This window comes from Neoarius graeffei, chromosome 16 (assembly GCF_027579695.1).
Source record: "Neoarius graeffei isolate fNeoGra1 chromosome 16, fNeoGra1.pri, whole genome shotgun sequence".
NCBI classification, from domain to species: Eukaryota; Metazoa; Chordata; class Actinopteri; order Siluriformes; family Ariidae; genus Neoarius; species Neoarius graeffei.
In genome coordinates this window covers 25,372,003-25,397,341 of record NC_083584.1, presented here as the reverse complement: position 1 = coordinate 25,397,341, position 25,339 = coordinate 25,372,003, and the positions used below count along the sequence as shown (strand labels likewise).

At 41.0% G+C, this 25,339-nt stretch overlaps 1 protein-coding gene across 3 annotated transcripts in view; it reads left to right on the top strand.

The window, feature by feature from the left end:
- The window catches only part of pleca (plectin a), a 327,839-nt gene that overhangs the window by 78,506 nt on the left and 223,994 nt on the right, over positions 1–25,339 (top strand). The window lies entirely within an intron of this gene.

The following is a 25,339-nucleotide window of genomic DNA, read 5'->3' as shown; positions in this document are numbered from 1 at the left end:
AATCTTCTAGTTGCCTTATGTTTTCTATTCTGAATGCCACTTTAATTGGCAAGAAGGTGTGGATTCACAGTTTTCTTGGCTTAGAGCTTCTTGTGAATGCTTTATTTTGATATCTGGAATATGCACATGACTTAATTTTTGTGTATGCAATTGACTATATACAATGATGAGCCTTAATAGTCATGAGTAAGAAGTAAACTATAAATGATATTATTGAGTGTAAACTGTTTGAGATGCTCACATAAGATCCTGTTTCGAGCATCCATTCAAAGTCATGGGCCATTTCAAGCATCAGAAAACAATATTTTAACAAAATGTTATGATCTAATCAGAAAATCAAAACCAGCCATAAATGCATCTATTGAGTCAGTAAAAGAAACCAAGTTGCACTAATCATACTAATCTCATCTGCTATAATGATATTACATTAAACAGTCCATGTAGTCAGTGTTTATAGAGCCACCCTGTCCCATAATCCTGTTCCTGTCTGGAGCTTGTGCACTAAGGAGGGATGACTATAAATACCGGCCCAATTTTTGATCACAGACAGGAACTCTACTCACCCCACTACTGTAATCTTATACACAGGAACATTTTTAGCCATAACATTTAGCAAAAGTTTATAACTAAATCATTTCACTAGTCAGTTATATATCTGACCAAGAACTGCTGTTCTCAGATCAAATCATAAGTGTAGTTACCCCAAAATCCAATTTTCACTTTCAAAAGAATGGCAGATTCCTATCACAATGAAGTTTGTGTAGTGTTGCTAACTTAGTGTCCCTGGATTTGGTGACTTTTGTTTCAAAAAGCAAAAAGCACAACAAAAAATATAATGAACAATCATCACAAAAGGACCAATCTCTGATCACTCATTGTTCCCAGTGACCAGTTATTGATCACCTCTGTTCCCCGTGACCAATCTATTATCACCTCTGATCTGCATGACCAATCAATCATCTCTGTTCCCTGTGACCAATGCTCATCACTGTTCCCCATGACCAATCAATCATCATCTCTAGTCCCCGTGACCAATCAATGATCATCACTGTTCCCCATGACCAATCAATGATCACCTCTGTTCTGCATGACCAATCATATCTATTCCCCATGACCAATCAGTGATCTTCACTGTTCCCTTATGACCAATCATTGATCATCTCTAGTCCCTGTGACCAATGAATGATCATCTCTATTCCCCATGACCAATCAATGATCATCTCTAGTTCCTGTGACCAATCAGTGATCATCACTGTTCCCTGTGACCAATCAATGATCACCTCTGTTCTGCATGACCAATCATATCTATTCCCCATGACCAATCAGTGATCTTCACTGTTCCCTTATGACCAATCATTGATCATCTCTAGTCCCTGTGACCAATGAATGATCATCTCTATTCCCCATGACCAATCAATGATCATCTCTAGTACCTGTGACCAATCAGTGATCATCACTGTTCCCTGTGACCAATCAATGATCACCTCTGTTCTACATGACCAATCAATGATCTTCACTGTTCCCCCATGACCAATCATTGATCATCTCTAGTCCCTGTGACCAATGAATTATCATCTGTAGTCCCCGTGACCAATCAATGATCATCACTGTTCCCCACAACCAATCAATGATCATCACTGTTCCCCGTGACCAATCAATGATCATCACTGTTCCCCGTGACCAATCAACGATCATCACTGTTCCCCGTGACCAATCAATGATCATCACTGTTCCCTGTGACCAATCAATGATCATCACTGTTCCCATGTTCCCATGACCAATCAATGATCATCACTGTTCCCCATGACCAATCAATGATCATCACTATTCCCCGTGACCAATCAATGATCATCACTGTTCCCATGACCAATCAATAATCATCACTGTTCCCATGACCAATCAATGATCATCACTGTTCCCCATAACCAATCAATGATCATCACTGTTCCCTGTGACCAATCAATGACCATCACTGTTCCCCGTGACTAATCAATGATCATCACTGTTCCCTGTGACCAATCAATGATCATCTGTATTCCCTGTGACCAGTCAATGATCATCCCTGTTCCCCGTGGGCAATCATTGATCATCACTGTTCCCTGTGACCAGTCACTGATCACCATTGTTCCTAATGATCAATCGCTGATCACCATTGTTTCTCGTAACCAATCACACCAATCATCATTATTCTTTGCCCCACCCATGCACTTCTTCATTTTAATCTCTCGTCTTGGCTGTATTTACAAGTAACAAATTATAGTTATTCCTTCCAAAACCATTTTCCTTTCTGCCTATTTACCAACTTCTCTCTACCACTGCTTTATTTTGTCTGCACTCTTTTTTGAAATTATAGCGTTTTGTTAAAAGATGGTTTGGTGCAATTTTCCAGATATGTAAATAGTTAGTTTGTGGTGACATGACCAAAAACGTCATCTTTCTTGAAGAAATAAGGTATAATCTATTATTTTCCACAAAAAGGTTCATCAATGTACAAAATAGTCGATCACATCATCTTTTTGACTTTTTGAAAATGCATTAGCTAATATCCCCCAAAAAGAGTTAGTAACACAGGGTTTATCTCAGCCCACTTTTAAAACCAAAGCTATGTCCTTGGATCAGCATAGTGGAGTCTGGTGGGATGTGTCCGACTCCAGATTCATACTTTCACTGCATATGCACATTTCTTCCTGTTGAATATTTAAACACAAAACAATAATAAGATTGCATGATCTTATGTGAATGCTTGTGAATGTATATGCATATGGTGTCATGTGATGGACAGGTAATGGACAGTCAGTAACTACAGAGCTAATTTCTCAGCCAGACCTAGGCTAGTACGAAACTAGGTTGATGCAGTGTAAAATTGTCAATAGTAATTTTTTTTTCCTGAAATTGAAATTATAATATTATTAACGGTACATTTAAATGACCCAAATTATGTACTTTTATTGTTGGTTACCGTATTTGTAATATGCTTCAGTCTAAATAAGACCAGATTTAAAGGGGTTATATTATGAAAATCTCACTTTTTCAGTGCTTGTGCACACACATTTGGGTATCTGGAGCTGACCAATCCACAAACTCTGAAATAAGACACCCAGTCAGTTTCATTTGGGCTCCTGTTACAGAAAACATGAGCTTCAACAAGCCGTTCAGATCCAGCTCCCCTTTCTATGTCACAAGCAGAGCTCATTAGAATTATCCCACCCCCTCATCTGCGTATCTTCACTCATGGCTTGAGAGCTGTCTTCGTAAACGAATATTCATGAGCAAAGTGCTACCTGATTGGCTGGAAGAAGAAGGTTTGGGGTGAGCAGTGGATCGTTATTATTTAAAGAAACAGGTACACACATCAGCCATTTTGAACAGAGCTGTTTAGACAGGGTGAGAAGGAGCTGTGGTGCTTTATCCTTTTGATTTTTTGGCCAAAGCATGTCACAGACATTTCATTAAGACCTCAGGGAACTGAGTCAACTTGTGTAAAGGGGGTATAATATGTCACCTTTAAGACGGGCACTACATGAAACTGTCTTGCAAGCACTTTGAAGTGTCTGTCCTGAATCAAGTTGTTCACGACCCCATATGTGCCTCATTAAGAAATAACCCATACCGGAATAAAACAGAAAAGAGAGAAGTAGCAATAAAAGGAAAGGGCCAAAAAGACAGTTGTAACAGTAGATCAGCTCACAGATGTCTGAAGTATTCAATACAGAGAATTTATTCATTCACAGAGACTTGTATAATGATCCACATGATCTCAACCTAAAAATAAACATTTTTTAAAAATGTGCATTCATTTAACAAAGAAAAATATACAATCATTAATCTGCTGAAGGTTTCGATAAAGAGAAAAACATTTATTTAACATTTTATATAAGAAGTCTCAGGTGTCAGTGCTTCGCAACAGACAGTTTTCCACCACAGTTATGTGTTCATTACAGAGGACTTTGCGACTTTCTGGTTTCTTGGTACGTTCGCAAGCTGCATTTTTTTGTCTTATTAACTTCTTAAGAGAGAAGATTGGGGCTGGTGAAGGAATGACTGTTGATATCTGCTGTAATGTAAGTGATAACAGGACTTAAAGGAGAACTGAAGTCATTTTAAAACTTGCTTTATTTCTTTATTAAAGTGTTATTCAATTACATTTTTGGTTTTAGTAACCTTGTACCGTGACTCGTATTGGCAGCTAATTGCAATTAAATATTATACTTATCGGCCTGGGTGGCATGGTGGTGTAGTGGTTAGTGCTGTCACCTCACAGCAAGAAGGTCCTGGGTTCGAGCCCTGTGGCCGGCGAGGGCCTTTCTGTGTGGAGTTTGCATGTTCTCCCCGTGTCCGCGTGGGTTTCCTCCGGGTGCTCCGGTTTCCCCCACAGTCCAAAGACATGCAGGTTAGGTTAACTGGTGACTCTAAATTGACCGTAGGTGTGAATGTGAGTGTGAATGGTTGTCTGTGTCTATGTGCAGCCCTGTGATGACCTGGCGACTTGTCCAGGGTGTACCCTGCCTTTCGCCCGTAGTCAGCTGGGATAGGCTCCAGCTTGCCTGCAGAACAGGATAAAGCGGATAGAGATAATGAGATGAGATGAGACTTATCGGCCTATTCGGTTTTTAGCCATGTTGAATTTAGTTCGTTTGGTCCACGGCAGGCGGCACAGTGGTTAGTGCTGTCGCCTCACAGCAAGAAGGTCCGGGTTCGAGCCCCGTGGCCGGCGAGGGCCTTTCTTTTTTTTTTTTAAAGATATTTTTTTTGGCTTTTTTCACCTTTTTATTATTGGATAGGACAGTGTAGAGACAGGAAATGAGCGGGAGAGAGAGACGGGGAGGGACTGGGAAACGACCCCGGGCCAGAACCGAACCCGAGCCCCCGGATCCACAGCACGGCGCCCCATCCACCTGAGCCACGATGCCCCGAGGGCCTTTCTGTGTGGAGTTTGCATGTTCTCCCCGTGTCCGCGTGGGTTTCCTCCGGGTGCTCCGGTTTCCCCCACAGTCCAAAGACATGCAGGTTAGGTTAACTGGTGACTCTAAATTGACCATAGGTGTGAATGTGAGTGTGAATGGTTGTCTGTGTCTATGTGTCAGCCCTGTGATGACCTGGCGACTTGCCCAGGGTGTACCCCGCCTTTCGCCCGTAGTCAGCTGGGATAGGCTCCAGCTTGCCTGCGACCCTGTAGAACAGGATAAAGCGGCTAGAGATAATGAGATTAGATGAGATAGTCCACGGCAGGTGTCACTTATCCACGCGATCTTCACGAGACTTGTGCGAGACTTCGAAACGTGAAGTGTCAGCTAGGCGTCAGTGCCGCCATTTTGAAAACCGTTTTCCAAGCGAAATATTGCACAAAAACGAGTTTAAATGACAATTACTGCCTACTTTTTTCAAACTTTCCCGATTGCTATCAAAACAAACAAAACTTCCGGCTTGATGACATCAGCATTTGAAAGAATGCGCGTCTTTTGACAACGTTGACAGGTGTTGGTCACTTTAATTTCCGCTGTACGTTTTACTTCCGTCCTACGATGTCTCGCACAGGTCTCAACGAATCTCATTTACGGCCATTGCTTTGACATATGGACTGATATATTACAGAGCATATTTCAAACACTCAGAGCTTGCTATAGCAGTGACAAAATAGCTATCAAAAATGCATTCCGATATTTAATAAAATGAGATAAATAGAATTTTGATAATAAAAAATTTGCCTTCAGTTCTCCTTTAACTTGTTTTGCAGAACTTCCACAACAAAAGATTTCAGAAGTATGACATGCCTTTCTATAATGAATTTAAAAAAAAGAAACCTTTTGCAAATTGCTGTGGTATAAGAGGAATAAAACACATGGGTGTGTGCTATTATTGGAAAATAATCAACAGTAACTCAGTCATCTCATCGGGTCATGTTATTATTATTTTTTTTATAACAGCATGCCCTATAACGGTTTATTCCTTACTTATCACTGTGATGTTTATTGACTCTTAACAAATGCTCTATTAAACTAAAGTGGATTTAAGTCAAATAATTTGTTGCTTCTATCCAGTTAGTTTAAAAGTTATACACATCATATACACATCATTCCCCCCCAAAAAAAAAAACAAACAAACAAAAAAACATTAACTTTTTTTAAATACACTGTTAATTCAACCAGTCTGCATGGATATATTTCTACTGAGCGCTCCCCATGCTATCCAGATGGGCAGTGTCAGCTTTCATGAGCTCCTTTTGAAGATGCATGACCCCCCCTTTCATTGCCTCTCAGTCCCACTACATCTGCTGTACTGAACACAGGAGATGACCTCTGACCTCAACTTGCTCTGACCTGCCTATCCGAAGAATTGGAGCCATGGTATGCTCTCACACAATTCTGTGCTCACTTACTAATGTGAAATGGTTCAGATCACGTCAATAGATGAGGTCACATCCAGTGCTAACAGTGCAGACTAAATTAGAGGGCCTGTTACTTCAGTTTATGGTTTGCAGTCAGACTTACAGCGGCGTTAGCTTTGGCAGACGGATGGTCTCTAAAGCTTAGGTCACAACCGGACGTACGATTTTTTGGCCGTGCGATTTTTGGCGTTTCCCAAATCGCTGTCTTTTTTTTGTTCGTGGAGAAAGACGCACGTTGGCCGTAAGTTTGTCTTGCAACCTGAAAAAAACGTAAGCGCCCGTAGAGTTTGTTTGACATGACAAAGAACCTCTGTGGCTGGTCTACGGCTCGAAAATCAGCACGTCACACGTGCGCCCTCTGTGCGTTTCTTGCGTTTTTTGCACGTAGACCGGCCGTAGGAGCACGTACGGCCGGTTGTGACCGAGGCTTAAGCATTGATTGAGCTTTTGTTTACAGATTTAAATGCATTTAATTTCTCATGCACATTTAATAGTTAATAATATACTTTAAGAAACCATCAATTCCAGACTGCCACACCTCACTTTCATAACGTCCATATTTCATAAGATTCATACTCAAGGGAGATGGAGCACTGTTTGTTCATTCAAATTCCAGTCCATGAATTTCTTCATATTTTAAGATGACGAATTGAGTTTTGGCTTTAAGTAAACTATGTGGCAGTTATGTTGTATTACAGGCCACAAACATGAATATTGACCATTTTTGGCAAGTTTAACTTCAACCAGCATGTGTAGATTAGCAGGGGTGGGTTTCCCAAAAGCCTCTTAACGCTAAGAGCATCTTAACTAGGAGAGAGAGTATTCATTGTGTTGCTTGCTTGACCGTTTTGAGAAACTCAAGATGACCAAGATGACTGATTCTTATTTTGTGGGCTGTGCTTTGATCAAGTTGTTGAACACTGTAGCAATGTGACATACATAAGCCATATATAGGACATAAGCTTAATCAATTCAGTTTGTAATCAGATACCATACTAGCTGTCAAATTGATCTGTTCCTGTGCCACAGTTGCAGAGGTGGACAAAGTACCCAACTTCATTACTTAAGTCAAAGTACAGATCCCACTGGTCAAATGTTACTCCAATACAAGTGAAAGTTGTCCAGTCAAATTTTTACTGAGGTTAAAGTACTGAAGTACTTGCTTTTAAAAATACTTAAGTATTAAAAGTACATTTTCTGTCAACGCATCGTTGTATTATTGCCACAACATTTACAAAACGTAATGCCGTTACCAAAGACAGAAATGTGAATTCACAAAATGAACGCATGCTGTGCCATCATGGTGGTTTAACATTAAGCTAGCTAGTCAGTGAAACTCCACCTGACATGCTAGCAAACGCGTTTCAAACTCGAAATAATATTGAGTATCTAATCCATCCATCCATCCATCCATCCATCCATCCATCCATTATCTCTAGCCGCTTTATCCTTCTACAGGGTCGCAGGCAAGCTGGAGCCTATCCCAGCTGACTACGGGCGAAAGGCGGGGTACACCCTGGACAAGTCGCCAGGTCTGAGTATCTAATGTTACTAGAAAAGAAATATTTCTACATTCTGTTTATTTGGCAAGATTATGCTGAAACATATTTCTGAAAGGACTTCAGATAAGTTAACATTATTCATGTTAGCGTAACTCTGTTTTTACATGCTAACTAACAGTGTCCAAGTTAAGTAGCTATGTGTTAACATTAGCCGTGGACAAGGCGATGGCAACTTGGTGGACAAATCCATAGAAAGTCATTTGATTAACCAGACTGCACAGCTATTGCAACATTATCACTAGCTCTAAAAGCACAGGTAACTTAATTCCAAGCTTTCTCTTGGAATAAAATGTTTATATACCTCAATATGCTTCCGCAGGTTGGACGGTGAGTTTTTATAGGCTGTGATGTGGTTTGTTTTCAGCAAACAAAGCAAACATTTAAAACGAAACGAATCTTTAATCCTTTCAGAAAACTGAAACATGGGTTCTAGGTATGGCCATGGGTGCATGCATTCCCCAGAAGAACCGCCTCCTTCCATTCGGCCATCAACTGATTGTGTCCAAATAACGCTGTTGAGAAATCATTGAGCTTGATTTTATAGTCTATGGACGTGATGTGACCCTAGTGATTACTGATAGACTGTCTCAGTGTCACCTGCAAAAAAAACCAATCCTGCTTTAGAAAAGAAAAGAAAAAACATCCACTTTGAAAGCTGCTTCATAGTAACGAGTAACGAGGACCTTGATAGAAATGTAGTGGAGTGAAAAGTACGATATTTGTCTTTCAACTGTAGTGAAGTTAAAGTCACAAGTTTCAAAAAAAATAATACTCAAGTAAAGTACTTAAGTACAGTACTTGAGTAAATGTAGTTTGTTACTGTCCACCTCTGCACAGTTGGAATGACAGATTTAAACACAATTTAACTTAAATGCATTTATTTATTTTCCCATTTAACTTTTACGTTTGGAGATAAACACTGTACTTGTGATTCAGATGCATGCAAAAGAGAAACATATCAGAAAGCCTGTCGTTTTTGGAACTATTTATAGTTTAAAATGTCAAAAGTGAAGGCTTTTCCCTGGCCACCACACATATTATTATTGGCTTTTCGTCAATCTCACCATAAAATGTCTTGCACATGGTTTCAAGACCAATGTTAAACAGTTCTTCTGTTTCAGAAAGCCATCCATTAGTGAGTCAGATTAAGTCTCAGTCTTGCTGTCTGGCCTAAAAACCCTTAAACAAGGTAACAATGTAGGCCTATTTGTAGTAACATTCACTAGCAAGATTATAATAACACCACGAAGCATTAGGAGTTGACTAATATTATGCCACATACTATATCTCCTCGTCTTTGCCCCAAATGTAAAGAAAGGACATTTTTAAAAATTGTTTATCCTTAAATGTATAAACTGTTAAAGGTAGACTGCCTTTCAGATTTTTCAGTTGTAGGTCATAAAAATAATTTTCCCTGACACCTAATTATTTTTGTTTAGTGGACCGTAAGCTACTGAATTCGAATCGCAGGCTTCCAATTTTATTAGTTTTTTTAAATAGAGCAATTAATGAATTTAGGGCCACGTGGTCCTAAATTCTCCGCTATTTTTTCCTGCTTCACCATGACCCAATTCAAGATACCACATCATGCATCTCGTGGTGGGCTTTCCCCGTTCGTGCAAGGCATTGTGGGATACAAATTTGAAACAGAAGAGAAAAATGGAGGACGTGAGTGTGCGAATGAAACATGAAAGACCGACTACAGTAATGGAAAGCAAAAAGAAAATGTTGCGAAAGAAAGGAAACACAGGACCAAACTAATAAATATCGGCGGTCAGTGAGCACCTCGGTGTGATCAGCTGTTTGTTTAGCGACAGAATGATGGAACTGTCAGTGCACAGTCAAGCTAAACCTGTAGATGGCAGTAATGCAACACTGTGGATGCCAGCTGCCATTAAACCCAAAAGAAGAAGAAGAAGAAGAAGGTGGTAAACCTGCGTACGCGCACACGGACTTCCTCTGTCTGCTTGAATGCACGAAGTGAGCGATTTCATGCACATTATTTGCTTGGGAATCCCCTCAAATTAAATAACTTCCCAGCCACAGAATGGTCTGATATTTTGTGAGATATTACAGAAATAAACATATATCACAATGACCAAATTTCAGAGGGAACTAAATTTCACCGATTTTATGAAATCGAAAGGCTGTCTCGCTTTAATCTCCATCATTTTATTGATCATTTTATGTCATGATTTCAATTGGCTGACCTCAAGGTGCTTCTCTGCATCAAACATACACTTATAGGCTTAAGGCCTCTGCATGCTCTTGCGACAAGGCTTTCGCAGATAGCTTTTCGCAGACAGTTGTAATTTATCGTTGAGCGGGGAGTAATAGGCATGCGCAATGTTATTCACCGCCACAACGCAAGGGGGCGCGAAATCGCTAGGAGTAGTTGGTGGGTGTGGTTAGTGGAGTGTTTATCCTCCGGTTACTTATAATGACTAGAACTGGAATCGTATAGATGTACGTACTTCCTCACTTCCTCGATCAACCGCTCTTCATGCTGCTCCATCTTCGCTCGTGTTTTTAAAAATGGCGGTAGTGAAAACAAACCAAACCGGGAAAGTAGGGAAGCGGAAGTGTGTGTACAGCAGATGTAGAGTGGACCAATCAGAGCCCTCTTGTCTGCGACGCTTCTGCGGTGGTCACAATTTTTGGGAGGTGCGCGCAGAGCGTCTGCGAAGGTGGGGGGGGCTACGCAGACGCTGTCTGCGACGCTATCTGCGAGGACTGCGTTGTCAGTATAAATTGGCCTTTACAGCTCACATGAGGTTATCAGCCCAGTAAACATCAGGATCTCCAGCAGGGGTTCTGCGGAATGTGGAATAATTGTGTGTATGCACATGATGGTAATATATTCTAGGTTAGCATAATAAATCAGGTTCCTTCATTAAGCCCTCACTGGCTTAAGCTCAAGAGCAGTCCACTCCCTTCGTCCAGGGTTCCAGTGGAATTTGTTTCCTGAAATACAACCTCACATTTTAAGAGTGTCTCTAAACATCTATCACAGCACATACTAGAACAAGTATTCATAAATACATATGAGGTCTAAAGCATGCCAGGAGCCAGTTAAATATAGCAGAATGCTGCTTGATGTATGGGATATTACATAACCTTACTGATAAAGGACACAAACGCATCTGATAATCACAACCATCCCATTCTAGATTTAGTCCCCAGTTGCTGTGACTTCTGAGAAGGCTTTCCTCTAGATTTTGGGGCGTAGCTGTGGGGATTTGTACTCATTCAACCATAAGAGCATTAGTGAGGTAAGGAGGTTGGGCGAGGAGGTCTGGGGTACAGGTGGCATTCCTGTTCATCCCAAAGGTGTTCAGTGAGGTTGAAGTCAGGGCTCTGTGCAGGACACTCGAGTTTTTCCACTCCAATATTGGCAAACCATGTCTTCACATCGAGCTCGCTTTGTACACAGGGGCATTGTCGTACCGGAACAGATTTGGGCCTCTTAGTTCCAGTGAAGGGAAATTTTAATGCTACAGCAAACAAAGACATTCTATACAATCGTGTGCTTCCAACTTTGTGGCAGCATTTTGGGGAAAATGTATAAATGATCTCAAATACTGTAACTATGGTAAAAACTATATGATGAAAGACTTTCTTCTTCAAAAAAGTCCACAGAGAATGTTGGCCGGCGGCACGGTGGTGTAGTGGTTAGCGCTGTCGCCTCACAGCAAGAAGGTCCTGGGTTCGAGCCCCGGGGCCGGCGGGGGCCTTTCTGTGTGGAGTTTGCATGTTCTCCCCGTGTCCGCGTGGGTTTCCTCCGGGTGCTCCGGTTTGTCTGTGTCTATGTGTCAGCCCTGTGATGACCTGGCGACTTGTCCAGGGTGTACCCCGCCTTTCGCCCGTAGTCAGCTGGGATAGGCTCCAGCTTGCCTGTGACCCTGTAGAAGGATAAAGCGGCTAGAGATAATGAGATGAGAGATGAGATGAGAATGTTGGCCTTTTCTGAGGTATTAAATAATGCTACACCATTAAACACTGCATGACATGAAATTGACATATTTTTCTTTTTGCTTTGATCAAAACTTGTATTTCTGACCTGCAGGAATTGATACAGCTAAAATGGTGTGTAAACTGGCGTGTAAATCATTAATAGATTTACAGTCCACCTACTGACATTATATTTAACAGTTATTCCACGGGGCGGCAAAGACATGCAGGTTAGGTTAACTGGTGACTCTAAATTGACCGTAGGTGTGAATGTGAGTGTGAATGGTTGTCTGTGTCTATGTGCAGCCCTGTGATGACCTGGCGACTTGTCCAGGGTGTACCCCGCCTTTCGCCCGTAGTCAGCTGGGATAGGCTCCAGCTTGCCTGCGACCCTGTAGAACAGGATAAAGCGGCTAGAGATAATGAGATGAAATGAGATGAGTTATTCCACGAAATCAAGTCGTACATGAGTTGATAGCTGAGTCAGCTATAAGCCATGTATGACGAGATTGAGTGGAATACCTGTTTTATTCTATCCACAGTCACTGGATTTTGAGAAACAGAGCATTTTTATTTTTTGCAAATTCAATAAATAAAAGCTTTATACAAAACGTTCAACAAAATCATTTCCTCTTAGAATGTAAACAAACCGGCGAAATGACAGAAGCAATTTGTGAAAAATGCTATAATAATTCTTGAAAAATAAAAAAAGATACGTCCTTACCATCAAATACTTTTATTTCATATTTTGTTGCTTTTTTGTATTTTTTGGGGTTTTGTTTTCGAGGAGAGTTTTTATTTCATCCTCGGTTGATTCAACAACACGCTTCGCCATTTTGTTTTTCTCTACTCACGGTATATGAGCTGATATCCTAGTAGTAGAGTAGCCAATCAGAGCACACGATTGCTCACATCCAGTGAATGTCGATAGAATAATAAGTATTGTCATGATTTTAATTCAAAATGCGATGGAAAAGTGGGATTAGTATTCTGGGGGTGATTATTTTCTCTCTCTCTTCACATATACAACATCTCCTTTTTTCATTCTGCTGTAGTTTCCAACAGTCTAGTTTATCCATTATCATCCATAACCACTTATCCTGTGCAGGGTCGCAGGCAAGCTGGAGCCTATCCCAGCTGACTATGAGTGAGAGGCGGGGTACACCCTGGACAAGTCGCCAGGTCATCGCAGGGCTGACACATAGAGACACAATCATTCACATTCACAACTATGTTCAATTTAGAGTCACCAGTTAACCTAACCTGCATGTCTTTGGACTGTGGGGGAAACCGGAGCACCCGGAGGAAACCCACACGGACACGGGGAGAACATGCAAACTCCGCACAGAAAGGCCCTCGCCGGCCACGGGGCTCGAAACCGGACCTTCTTGCTGTGAGGCGACAGTGCTAACCACTACACCACTGTGCCACCAGTAGAGTTTATATATTTCATAAATATCACCCTTTCATTTATGTTATTATGTTTATGGATTCTCATTCTTTCTCATATATTCAGACTTCCAAATGTCTGATAAGTGTAAAATGTGATCTCATCTACCTGTTCACCTTTTGACGAGGAAAGGACATTTAGTTTTCTTTCCTGTTTTTTCATTAGCCATGTGTTGAGACAGACTCGATTTCTCATATTTCTTGTTTAGCACTGTAGTCTCACCAGGTTAAAAATTACATTACATGCATTTAGCAGACGCTCTTATCCAGAACGACGTACAACATACCCAGAGGCACCAGGGGAGCAGTTGGGGGTTATGTGCCTTACTCAAGGGCACTTCAGCCATCCTGCTGGTCTAGGGAATCAAATCAGCAACCTTTATGTCCCAAAGCTGCTTCTCTAACCATTAGGCCATAGCATTCAGACATTTGTGATTGCTATCACTATGACACCACACATACCTGTAATGCTTCATCTCTGTGATCACGATACGGAAGAGTGATCTGAGTTCCTCACATAAAGTACTTTATGACAAGAAGCACAGTCTCTTAGTTATTGCACAACACAAGGCGTGTGGTTCCCAGTGTAACTCCTTGCATTGCACAACAATTGTGTTTATACATTTGGGAGACATCGTTATCAAGCCAGATTAGTTCACATGACCCATACTTAATGCACTAGTATATGAATAGTAGAAGAAGAAGCCTTTATTTGTCACATGCACACTCAAGCACAGTGAAATTCGTCCTCTGCATTTAACCCATCTGAAGCAGTGAACACACGCATACACACACACACACACATACCCAGAGCAGTGGGCAGCTATGCTACAGCGCCCAGGGAGCAGTTGGGGGATAAGTGCCTTGTTCAAGGGCACTTCAGCCCAAGGCTGCCCCATATTAACCTAACCGCATGTCTTTGAACTGTGGGGGAAGCCGGAGCACCCGGAGGAAACCCATGTACTGTAGATACGGGGACAACATGCAAACTCCACACAGAAAGGCCTCCGCCAGCCACTGGGCTCGAACCCAGAACCTTCTTGCTGTGAGGCGACACTGTTAACCACTATAGCAGTAGTAGTGGTATTAAGTATTAATAAATATAGGAGGTCCAAAGCATACCAGGCATGCTAAAGTGACAAAGTTAAAGAATACTAACTTATAATAATAATTACAATACATATACCCTTAGGATACATGGGTCGTCAGTCATCTTAATAGGTATGCATGTGGCACGAGTAAAAAGTTAAAGCCCTTCCCGCGCTGTGTGGCGCATCGGGCGGCGCCAATCTCCGTTTCCGCTAGCCTGGGCCCGCCCATCCTAAGCGTGACGCAACACGAGGGCCTGTTGCAAGCTTAGTCTGGCCAGGCAAGCTATCTACAGCTCTTCCAAGCTCCCGAAAAATCGGGAACCAATCAACTTTGAGCATCTCCAACGGCCCTGGGTAGAGGCGTGTTCAAGGCACTGATGTAGTAGAACTGCGACCGGAAGCCATAGATTGTTTACAGAATCTATGCCGGAAGCGCTTCATTCACGCTTCCGCATCTATTACGCATAGATGCTGTATTGAAAGCATTCAACGGGAAGTTCTCATTGAAAACAGAGCAAAGAGCAGCCCTGGAGGTATTTACTGAAAGGAAGGACGTTTTCGCCTTGCTCCCGACCGGCTTCGGTAAGAGTTTAATCTACCAGTTAGCCCCGTCGCGTCGCATACGTCAGAGGAAAGAGTGATGTGATTGGTTTAAGCTTCGTCACAGCCTTTTCTGGCTTCGACCAGTAGCAAACTGAGGCATTTCAGGGAGGCGGGTCAACCACGGGCTCTGGGAAACGGTTGGGCTTAATATCTTGGCCAGACCAATAGCTCGGACAGCTTTGAAGTCGCATTAGCCAGGCTACGTTTCTGTAGCCCTCGGCCTCTCGCCTATTACATAGCTAGGGTTACAGTGGGGGGCTAGTCCTCTGGTAACCACGAGAGTTTAAAGTGCTGATGACACGTTTTTGACATCTTTGGCGATGTTTTATAACATAAAAAGTAATTCCCGATGATCCATATATTAATTCACGAAGGCGCCTATTTTACAAGTTATGATGATAAACCCGGCTATTTGGGCAAATTTGACAGGGCTGCAGCACCCAAGAGACGAAGGAGGAGGAGGAGCTATATGACGTCAGCGAAAGAACCTTCCTCCTCACTTACCAGTTTGTTGTTGATGCGACAGGTGTTCAGTTTATCATTATTAGTATTTTTATTATACATTATTATACATTATTATATATATAGAGAGAGTTATTATGCCTTCGCGTTGTGTTGCCGGCTTTTGCTCCAAAACCCACAAGGATGGGGTAAGTTTATTCAAGTTTCCCAGAGATCCCGAGCTGTAGTGGGTGAAGCAAGTCAGGCGCACTCGTGACAAGTGGGAGCCCTCACCAACATCCGTCCTGTGCTCTGAACACTTCGATTTGGATTGTTTTGACACCCTTCCCAGCTTAAAAGAATCTCTTGGGTGTTCAGTTCAGCACAAACGTGTGTTACTACCATCAGCAGTGCCTACACAGTGTTGCCAGATTGGGAGGTTTACCGCCCAGTTGGGCGGTTTCAAGTGCATTTTGGTGGGTTTTGAACATATTTTGGGCTGGAAAACGTCAGCAGTATCTGTTGCCAGATACTGCTGAAGTTTTCCAGCCCAAAATATGTTCAAAACCCACCAAAATGCACTTGAAACCGCCCAACTGGGCGGAAACCTCCCAATCTGGCAACACTGCCAGTATTCCGGAGGGGGTCTACTAGTAGCTATGCCGGATCCAAAGACAGTCCTCCTGTCAGAACATGTGTTGTGAAACGACATAAGATAAAGGTACGTAGAGCTATAGATTCTACATGATAATCATAAACGTAATCATAAAGTCGGCGTGATATCAGTCATGTATTTGCTTGTGAAAGCTTGCGGCTTTCATGTAACTGCCGCCTAGCAACGAGAGGCAAAGGGTAAAGAGGGTAGACTATCATAGATTCTATTCGGAAGAGATCAACACAATTCTAGACTCCCAGAAGAGGAAGAGCTAGCACTAGAGAGTTCACCGGCGTTTTCATGCGCCATTTCCATTGAGTAGAACCAGAGTAGAACAGCCAGTGAACCGCAGCGTGTTCTTCCGCTGACGTCACAACATGGCCGCGAGCCACGGACCCAGTTTTCTTGCGCTGTGCAATTAAAAGTTGGATATTTGCGTAACAACAGCTTCTTTTCACGTAATTATAACAGAAATCTAACATGTTTGCCATGTTGTATAGTTTATTTAAGAAATTGCATAGAGTCATGTTCGTGTCATCAGCCCTTTAATTCCCCACTCGCATCTGTATTGCAGCGTGCCTTGCCAGATGGTACCATTTTTATGATGGTCTTTGGTATGACCCGACCGTGAATAGAACTCACGATTTCACAATCGAGAGGCGGACACGCTACCACTAGGCCACTAGCCGGTGTGGCATGAGTAAACACACCTTTATATTGTGCGTATTACACTGTTTCTAATAGAGAATACTTTGGGTGTTTAAAAGAGCTTCAAGTGGGGTGACGTAAAATAGGATGCATTCATGAAACCAGGTTATAATAAATGGTACAAGATTTTTAAGCTTCACATTAAGTCAGAGAAACACTATTAATGTATAAGAGGAGAGCTCAGCAGTTACACAGCAGTAATAATATCTCATCTCATTATCTCTAGCCGCTTTATCCTTCTACAGGGTCGCAGGCAAGCTGGAGCCCATCCCAGCTGACTACGGGCGAAAGGCGGGGTACACCCTGGACAAGTCGCCAGGTCATCACAGGGCTGACACATAGACACAGACAACCATTCACACTCACATTCACACCTACGGTCAATTTAGAGTCACCAGTTAACCTAACCTGCATGTCTTTGGACTGTGGGGGAAACCAGAGCACCCAGAGGAAACCCACGCGGACACGGGGAGAACATGCAAACTCCACACAGAAAGGCCCTCGCCAGCCACGGGGCTCGAACCCGAACCTTCTTGCTGTGAGGCGACAGCGCTAACCACTACACCACCGTGCCACCCTAGTAATAATATCAATAATAATAACTAAGTAAAAAAAAAAAAGGGGGGGGGGGACAGGGGCGGGGAACAGGGGGTCTTATGCCTAACCAAATGATCAGTTCCATGTAAGTCTGCACAACAATAGAGTTTAAGATTTGTTTCGGGAAACAGTCTGCTTACTGAATAACATATGTTTAAATTGACATCACGCTTTGCTTATTGTGGGAAAAGAAATACACTGAGATTAGAGACAAGCATAGTGCAAAACCGCAAACATTGTATTGCATGGCAGGATCTCAGAGCACTGGATATGCTGTAGCTCAAACATGCAGATCTGCAGTTTCTGACTCTAATATTGGCACGCACTGCCAGCGTGATGCCAGGAATCCTGTTTCAGGTTTGTGTGTGTGTGTTATTTTCATCCTGTGGCTTACAGATTTCACACGCAATCATAGACTGCAAACTTTGGGTCCTGTCAAAGAGAAAACTGGATACAAATTTGTCTCACTTAAGTAGTGTGAGTCTAGGACCAGTGCTCTATGTGTATATTTGGATCAGCATGTGTAAAACTGTAGTTATCTATTTAGCTAGCACTGGCAGTGAATATTTGTAAACGTTTGTGAGTCATCCTCTCAGAAATCCTGCCAGGATAGTGCAAGTTAGCGGAGTAATGCTCGGAAAAAAAAATTAATAACAGAGAGAAAGTCAAAGTTCGTCCCATGCCAGCACTTGGTCTTCCCAGGCAGTCTCACACCAAGTTCTAACCAGGCCCTTAAGGCACATTGGGCATCGCCGATTTCCGTTTCTTTTGCCCTCGACCTCTCGCCTATTACAGGCTTGTAGTTCTTGAGTCAAGGACTCGGACTCAAGTCCGACTTGTGCCCTAATTTTAAGGACTTGTGACTTGACTTGGACTTGAGCACTGATGACTCAGACTTGGATGCCATTATAACATGCCATAATAATTTGCCATAAGATATTTATATTTATATCTACATTAATTTTTATACTAATTTCATGCAAGAGAATGCACATTCACCTGTTCATACGTCATGTTCAGGAACAAACTAATGCTAATGGCGCTAAAATGCCTGGAGAGAACGCCCCTAGGATTGTCCACTTTGCTTATACAGACTTCTCGTGCAGTGGGAAAAAAATGCACTGCTATGTGTTCCATATGTAGAAGAACTATCGAGGAGACGACGGGGACAACCTCGAACTTCAATCATCATTTAGCAAGACTCCACCCAGAGAAGTAAGTGACACGCTATGTTCATTGCTCTGTTGATAGCGGGGCTTGTGGAGCGATGAACTAGCTAGTGTTAACCCTCTCTCATGTTATTTGTCCTGTTGATAGTGGGCGGGGCTTGCTGAGCGATGAACAAGCTTTTTATCTGTAGCCTGTTAACTAAAATGGGGCAGTCGAGCAGTAACGTTAGTCCAACACAGTAACAGAGACGGGTTCACATAAAGGCAGCAACAGCCACTGTCAAATGGTGCGGTTGGAGTCTTGTTCTCAGACTCGACTCGAATTAGTAGTGAACTTGACTCGAAATGTTCTTTAATGACTTGGACTCAACTCGGACTTGAACACTGGGGACTTGAGACTGAACTTGGACTCAAGGTTTAGTGACTCGACTACAGCACTGGCCTATTACATAGTTAGGGTTACAGTGGGGGACTGGTCCTCTGGATGGTCTACCTGCCTGTCTACCTACCTACTGGCATACAGTACCTGTATGTACTTCCTGTGTACTCATTGTGCATGATCGAAGTCTTCCACAAGGCAAGGCAGACATATTGCAGACTTTTTGCTAAATCTAACGAGCTAGTTGACAACTATGGGTATTAACAATACCGTATTTGTTCTTTGCATTCATTATGATAATGTTTTTTTCTTACATGTGAATGAGATGAGGTCGACACACTATGCTTCTCCCTTGAATGCTGTCCCTTGTGGACTCGTCCTTCAGTAGTAGTCAGGCAGTGTGCATTCATGTGTTTTGGAGGCAGGCCTGAAAGGAGGGGTTGGGATTTTTCAGTTGGATACTTTCAAAATCTAGCTTACTCTTGCTTGTTTCTCCAAAATCACCAACCCTAACCTTAGATACTCTTCACTGTTAACATTAAACAGCTAGCTAGTATTAGCTAACCTAACAAGGTATCTAAGAATTTATTTGTGTCATCAGTTATATGACAAAATCCTTTCAGAATTTGTCAGTTTGTCTCATGGTTTAGCTAGTTGGCTTTCAAAATCTTTCCACTGTTTTCCTTCTTTCTACTACTTCTGACTTCCGTTTATCAACTCAAAAACACTCACATTCCCATATATGGTCTTATTGATTCACTCAGTCAAAGATAATCTCGTTTTCTGTATCTGTGTTCATATTAAACATGAACACATTTCTTTCTATTCATCAAATATTTTTCACATACTCCTTCAAAAGGCAGTTTAGTTATCAGTCCATTTAATGGCATGGTTTTGAACAGTGGGACGAAACCAGAGATCTCTGAGGGAAACCAGGTGGCTACAAGGAGAACACCATGTTCTTCCATGGACATGAAAAATAAACTTAAATTACCATTTTTAGACATCGACTTAAAAGGCTTTTTAAACAGTAAATGAAATATTGTGCATCAACACTCTGGTTATCTGTTTGGCAGAAAGACTGAAAGTTCTGTCCTCAGCAGATCTGACCTTCTTTCATAACAGTGTTAAACATGAGGCTTAGCTCTCATGATAAATTACTGAGTGTGTCAGGAGGAGTAACTCTTTAATTTTTTTCCTCTCTTTGAAGCTTGAAAATATGATGTTTCCTTTTATTATAATTTAACGTTTTGTTCTTTATACAAATATTTCAAGTATTAAGAGACTTGCATTTTAAACCTTGTCCTAAATACCAGGTTACTAACGTGTGCTGCTTACATAATTTGTATTGTATTTATTTTCATATCGAGACAACTTTAAAGAGAGAGCTTTGGCAGGACAATATTGGATAGGGCTTCAAAATACTCCCGGCCTGTCTTCAAAGTATTCATAAGGAGTATCGTCTCTAGACAAATGAAAAAGTGCTTTATTATTGGTTAGCGGCTGAAAGAGACCTCTAATAATAATAAATAATTCCTACATAAAAAGGTTTTTAATCCAGTGAATAATGCACAGGCTTATTAGATCAGCACTTCAGTTCGATTGTTTGTCTTTCAGTTACAAGGGCAGCTGAAGAGAAAAACACCAAGCGACCTTCCTATGATTATTTGTTCTAACATAAAGTAACATTGCTCAAATAAATAATGATTGTGCGTCCCAACAGTGTTTTGAAATAACTAAACCCATAAGTAAAAATTTGTTCGATGATTTTTGAAGATTCAGCAAGTTCTACTTTTAGTAGCATAAACTAAATGAACTTTGTGTCATTTGATGAAGAGAAAATGGCTTAGAATAAATGCATGTAATTACGCATCAACTTTCTAAAAAAAATGACCAGCAGATGTGTCCTAAAAGTGATATTACAGGTAAGCAGTTGTTCATTTCCAGTAAGTACTCTTCCACAGTCACACTCTTCCTATGGCTGAATCAGAAATGGAGCTCTAATAGCCAAGAAGTCGAGTCTAGTCAGTTTATTTGCACAGCGCTTTTAACATTGTCAGAAAGCAGGTTTACAGAAAATTAGACTTTAAACATATGAGCTAAATTTATCCTTAATAAATTTATTTATCTCTGATGAGCAAGCCTGTGGCGACAGTGGCAAGAAAAAAACTCCCTCGGACAACATGAGGAAGAAACCTTGAGAGGAACCGGACTCAAAAGGAAACCCATCCTCATTTGGGTGATAAGATAGCATAATTATAAATAACTTGCTTCTATAACTGTGTCCTATGGAGTCACAAAGTATGTATAACTGTGTAGCCAGGAAAATCACTATAGTCCCAGCATGAAGTCTATTTTTTGAAGTTATCAACTGTTCATTGTTTTTCTTTGAAGCAATTGTAGTCCTCAGTGTCCAGAGCCATCTTCCAAGTGCGTCTTGACTGTCCCTATGGGGCCATCCTCCACAGGAGCGATGTGTTGAGACTCCAGCCAGATGTAGGGCATCAGGATGGATCAGGCAGGTCTGAGGAGCAGGAACATTCAGCATAAATAGTGTCTCAGAATCGACATGTAACTTGACAGAGTATATGCTCACTTCATTCCCTATGAAGTGAGTATATATAATGAATAGGAAGCTATTTGAAAAATCAGCTGAATTTTATATTGGAGGGGGTGAAAATAATTCCTTCATCAGGGTTCTCCAGAAAATCTGAAGTAGCCGGCTAAAAAAAAGTAGTAGGCGGCTATGGAATTTGCAGCAGCAAAGCCGCCATAGAGGGCCAAGTGCGGGGGGACCCACCCAGAAAATTTTGAAATTTACATGCCTTCTGGTGCATTCTCAGCGAATAAATTACTAACCATTTCCGTGTAAAATACTTGCAAAATATATGAACTTTCCTTCCAGATGTATGCGCGCTTTGCTTTCTCGGTTACCCTCTGTAGTATGCTGCCTGGCTCTGTAACATAACTACACGGTGTAACATAACTACATATGCTACGTCATGGTCATGTGATCCGGCTCAGCTAATCAGAACACGAGAATCAATCAACAAAGAGAAAACCGCCAGTCGCCTGCGCTCGTGGACATCTCTAGTTCATGAAGATGAGCTGAAGAGGATGGATTTTTGCATGCATTGAAACTGATTGAATTGATGAAGTATAAAACCAAGCTAAATATTTGTGACATGAAATATTACAGTAAAATAAATGGAAATGAGTCATTAAAACTTTAAAAAGTTTGAGATATATTGTCACATTGCTACTTTGTGATTTGACTTCCTTAAGAAATCGGCACATCCGATTGGATTGATTTTTGGCAATACAAACACAGTGAAGTGTAGCACTGTACTGTTAATGTATAAAGTATAACTTTATAAGAAGTAACATTCAAATGCATTCAAACTTTCAATATTTAACGAATTGAAAATCAATAAATCATTTTTACAGGAATTTGACACACTACAAGTCAGTATGCAGTGTTATTTTCCATTTGTTTTCTACAGTATTTACTTCTATTCCTTAGTCTCAGAGGTGGACAGTAACGAAGTACATTTACTTGAGTACTGTACTTAAGTAGACTGAGTATCTGTATTTTACTTGAGTATTTTTTTTTTTGGAAACTTATGACTTTAACTTCACTACATTTGAAAGACAAATACTGTACTTTTCACTCCACTACATTTCTATCAAGGTCCTCGTTACTATGAAGTAGCTTTGAAAGTGGATGTTTTTTTTTCTTTTCCTTTCTAAAGCATGATTTTTTTTTCCGCAGATGACACTGACAGCTTGTCAGTAATCACTAGGGTCATGTCATGTTTATAGACTGTATAAAATAAAGTTCTCGCCGCCCAACCTGCAGAAGCATATTGATACATATAAACGTTTTATTCCAAGAGAAAGCTCGTAATGAAGTTGTCTGTACTTTTAGAGCTCGCGATAACATTGCAATAGCTGTGCAGTCTGGTTAGTCAAAGGACTTTCTATGGATTTGGCCGCCAAGTTGCCTTCGCCTTGTCCACGGCTAATGTTAACACATAGCTAGTTAACTTGGACACTGTTAGTTAGCATGTAAAAATGGACTTATGCTAACCTGAATAACATTAACTTATCTGAAGTCCTTTCAGAAATATGTTTTAGCATAATCTTGCCAAATAAACAGAATGTAGAAATCTGTTTTTAAGGGTGTTTATTCTGCAGGTTCTACAAGCGAGTCAGTAAATCCAGTCAGTTGATTCAGAGGCATTAGGTTTTGTAAGCGTTGTGGCAATAATACAAAGATGCGTTGACAGAAAATGTACTTCTAATACTCAAGTATTTTTAAAAGCAAGTTCAGTACTTTAACTTAAGTAAAAATTTGACTGGACAACTTTCACTTGTATCGGAGTAACATTTGTCCAGTGGGATCTGTACTTTGAGTAATGAAGTTGGGTACTTTGTCCACTTCTGCTTAGTCCCTCAGTCAAGTTTTGCCCTGTGGTTGTTGCTGTTACTGTGTATGTTGCTATACAAGACATAGTGAGAGCACTTCCCTGTGGTTTTCATATCACTCTCTGATCCTGCTATCTCTCTGGACAGTTGCATAGTATCCTTGAAATTAAATCAAGGCTTGTATTAGTCATAGCATACAGGAATAAAGCTCTGTGTTTCGGCAAGTTTGTATTTATGTTAAGGCTGGCTCAGTAAATTATAATACTATTGATTTAACATACAAGTGTTCAATCTGGTGGTGTAAATGTGTGTGTGTGTGTGTGTGTGTGTGTGTGTGTTATTGTACTTGCTACATATTGAGGACCGGAATACATTTTTTAGATAGGACATTTTTGGGAAGTGAGGACATTTTGGCTGGTCCTCATTTCTTCAAAAGGCTGAGGGTTAAGACTTAGTTTTATGGTTCAGGTTAGAATTAGGTTTAGGTTCAGGGTTGGGGTTAGGCATTTAATTGTGATGCTTAAGGTTAGGGGGTAAGGAATGCATTATATCAGTGAGTGTCCTCACAAAGATAGAAGTACGTGTGTGTGTGTGGGGGGGGGGGGGGGGGGTTGGTTGGTGTTCGGCATTTCTCTCTTATGAGTCCCTACAGGAGGGTAGGTTTGCACTGCAGCCCTACCCATCTCCTTCTTCGGTCATCCACCCACTCAAGGTCTCAGACCTGAGGTCTCACCATTTTCCACACCGCAACAGCTGCTTGGAATCTGCCCCAATTCAATTCACATTAAATTGTGCCTCATTCACCCTGAATAAACTCTGATGCCTTGTATTATAATAATTTATAGCCTGTATAATTTGATTTGGGTAAATATCATTGTCCTTGTCAAAATCATACAAGTTACATATCACAAAAGTACCTAATCTATACATTCATTCTTTCAGTAAGAGCTTATTTCTGGCGGGGTCATAGTAGAGCCTATTCCAGGAATAATGGACGCAAGGGAGGGATACACCCTAGATGGGATGCAAGTTTATCACAATCTATAAAATGTGAGCGAATTCTTCCAGTGTTTTTGAAATGCACTACTTGTGGAATATTTTGTCCAGTCAGTTATATATAGGCATTCAATTTCCACTATAGCCATTCTGTAGTTGGGGCAAACCATCTGGCATTTTTGTTGTTTTCAGAGGTGAGGTGGGTTTAGGTTCCCTAAAATATTTACAGTATGAAACAAATGAATTCTACTCCATAGCCAATCTACATACATAGAATATTACATAGAACAAATGAAGTCCAGCCTATTTACAGTATAAATAGTCATCTATACATTAAATAACAGGTTTTATTTTATCCACCTTCACTGGATACAAGCAATCACGCAGTCTGATTGACTACTCTACTACTAGGATATCAGTTCATATACCATTAGTAGAGAAAAACAAAATGGTGGCTTTGTTATCAAGTATTTAAAAGAAACAGAAATAGCTAAAAGAATATAGTCCCCCCCCAAATATCTCCTGTTCCACACTCCAGCCCAGTCGGTGGCAGTAATGCACCTTTAAGTTGGTTTGCCAACCACCCCCCCAAAAAAACAACAACCCTGAAGAACAAAATGGCGGAGTACCGTATGTCGCTGAACCAACCGAGCACGAAATAAAACCTGTACTTGAAAACAACCCCCCCAAAAAAATATAAAAAATAAAAGTATTTGATGGTAAGAACATATCTATTTTTCAAGAATTATTCTCACATTTTTCACAAATTGCTCCCGTCATTTCGCTGGATTGTTTACATTCTTAATGGAAATTATTTTTTCAGATGTTTTGTATAAAGTTTTTATTTATTGAATTTGCAAAAAATAAATGCTCTGTTTCTCAAAATCCAGTGAATGTGGATAGAATAAAAAAGAGTTATTCCACT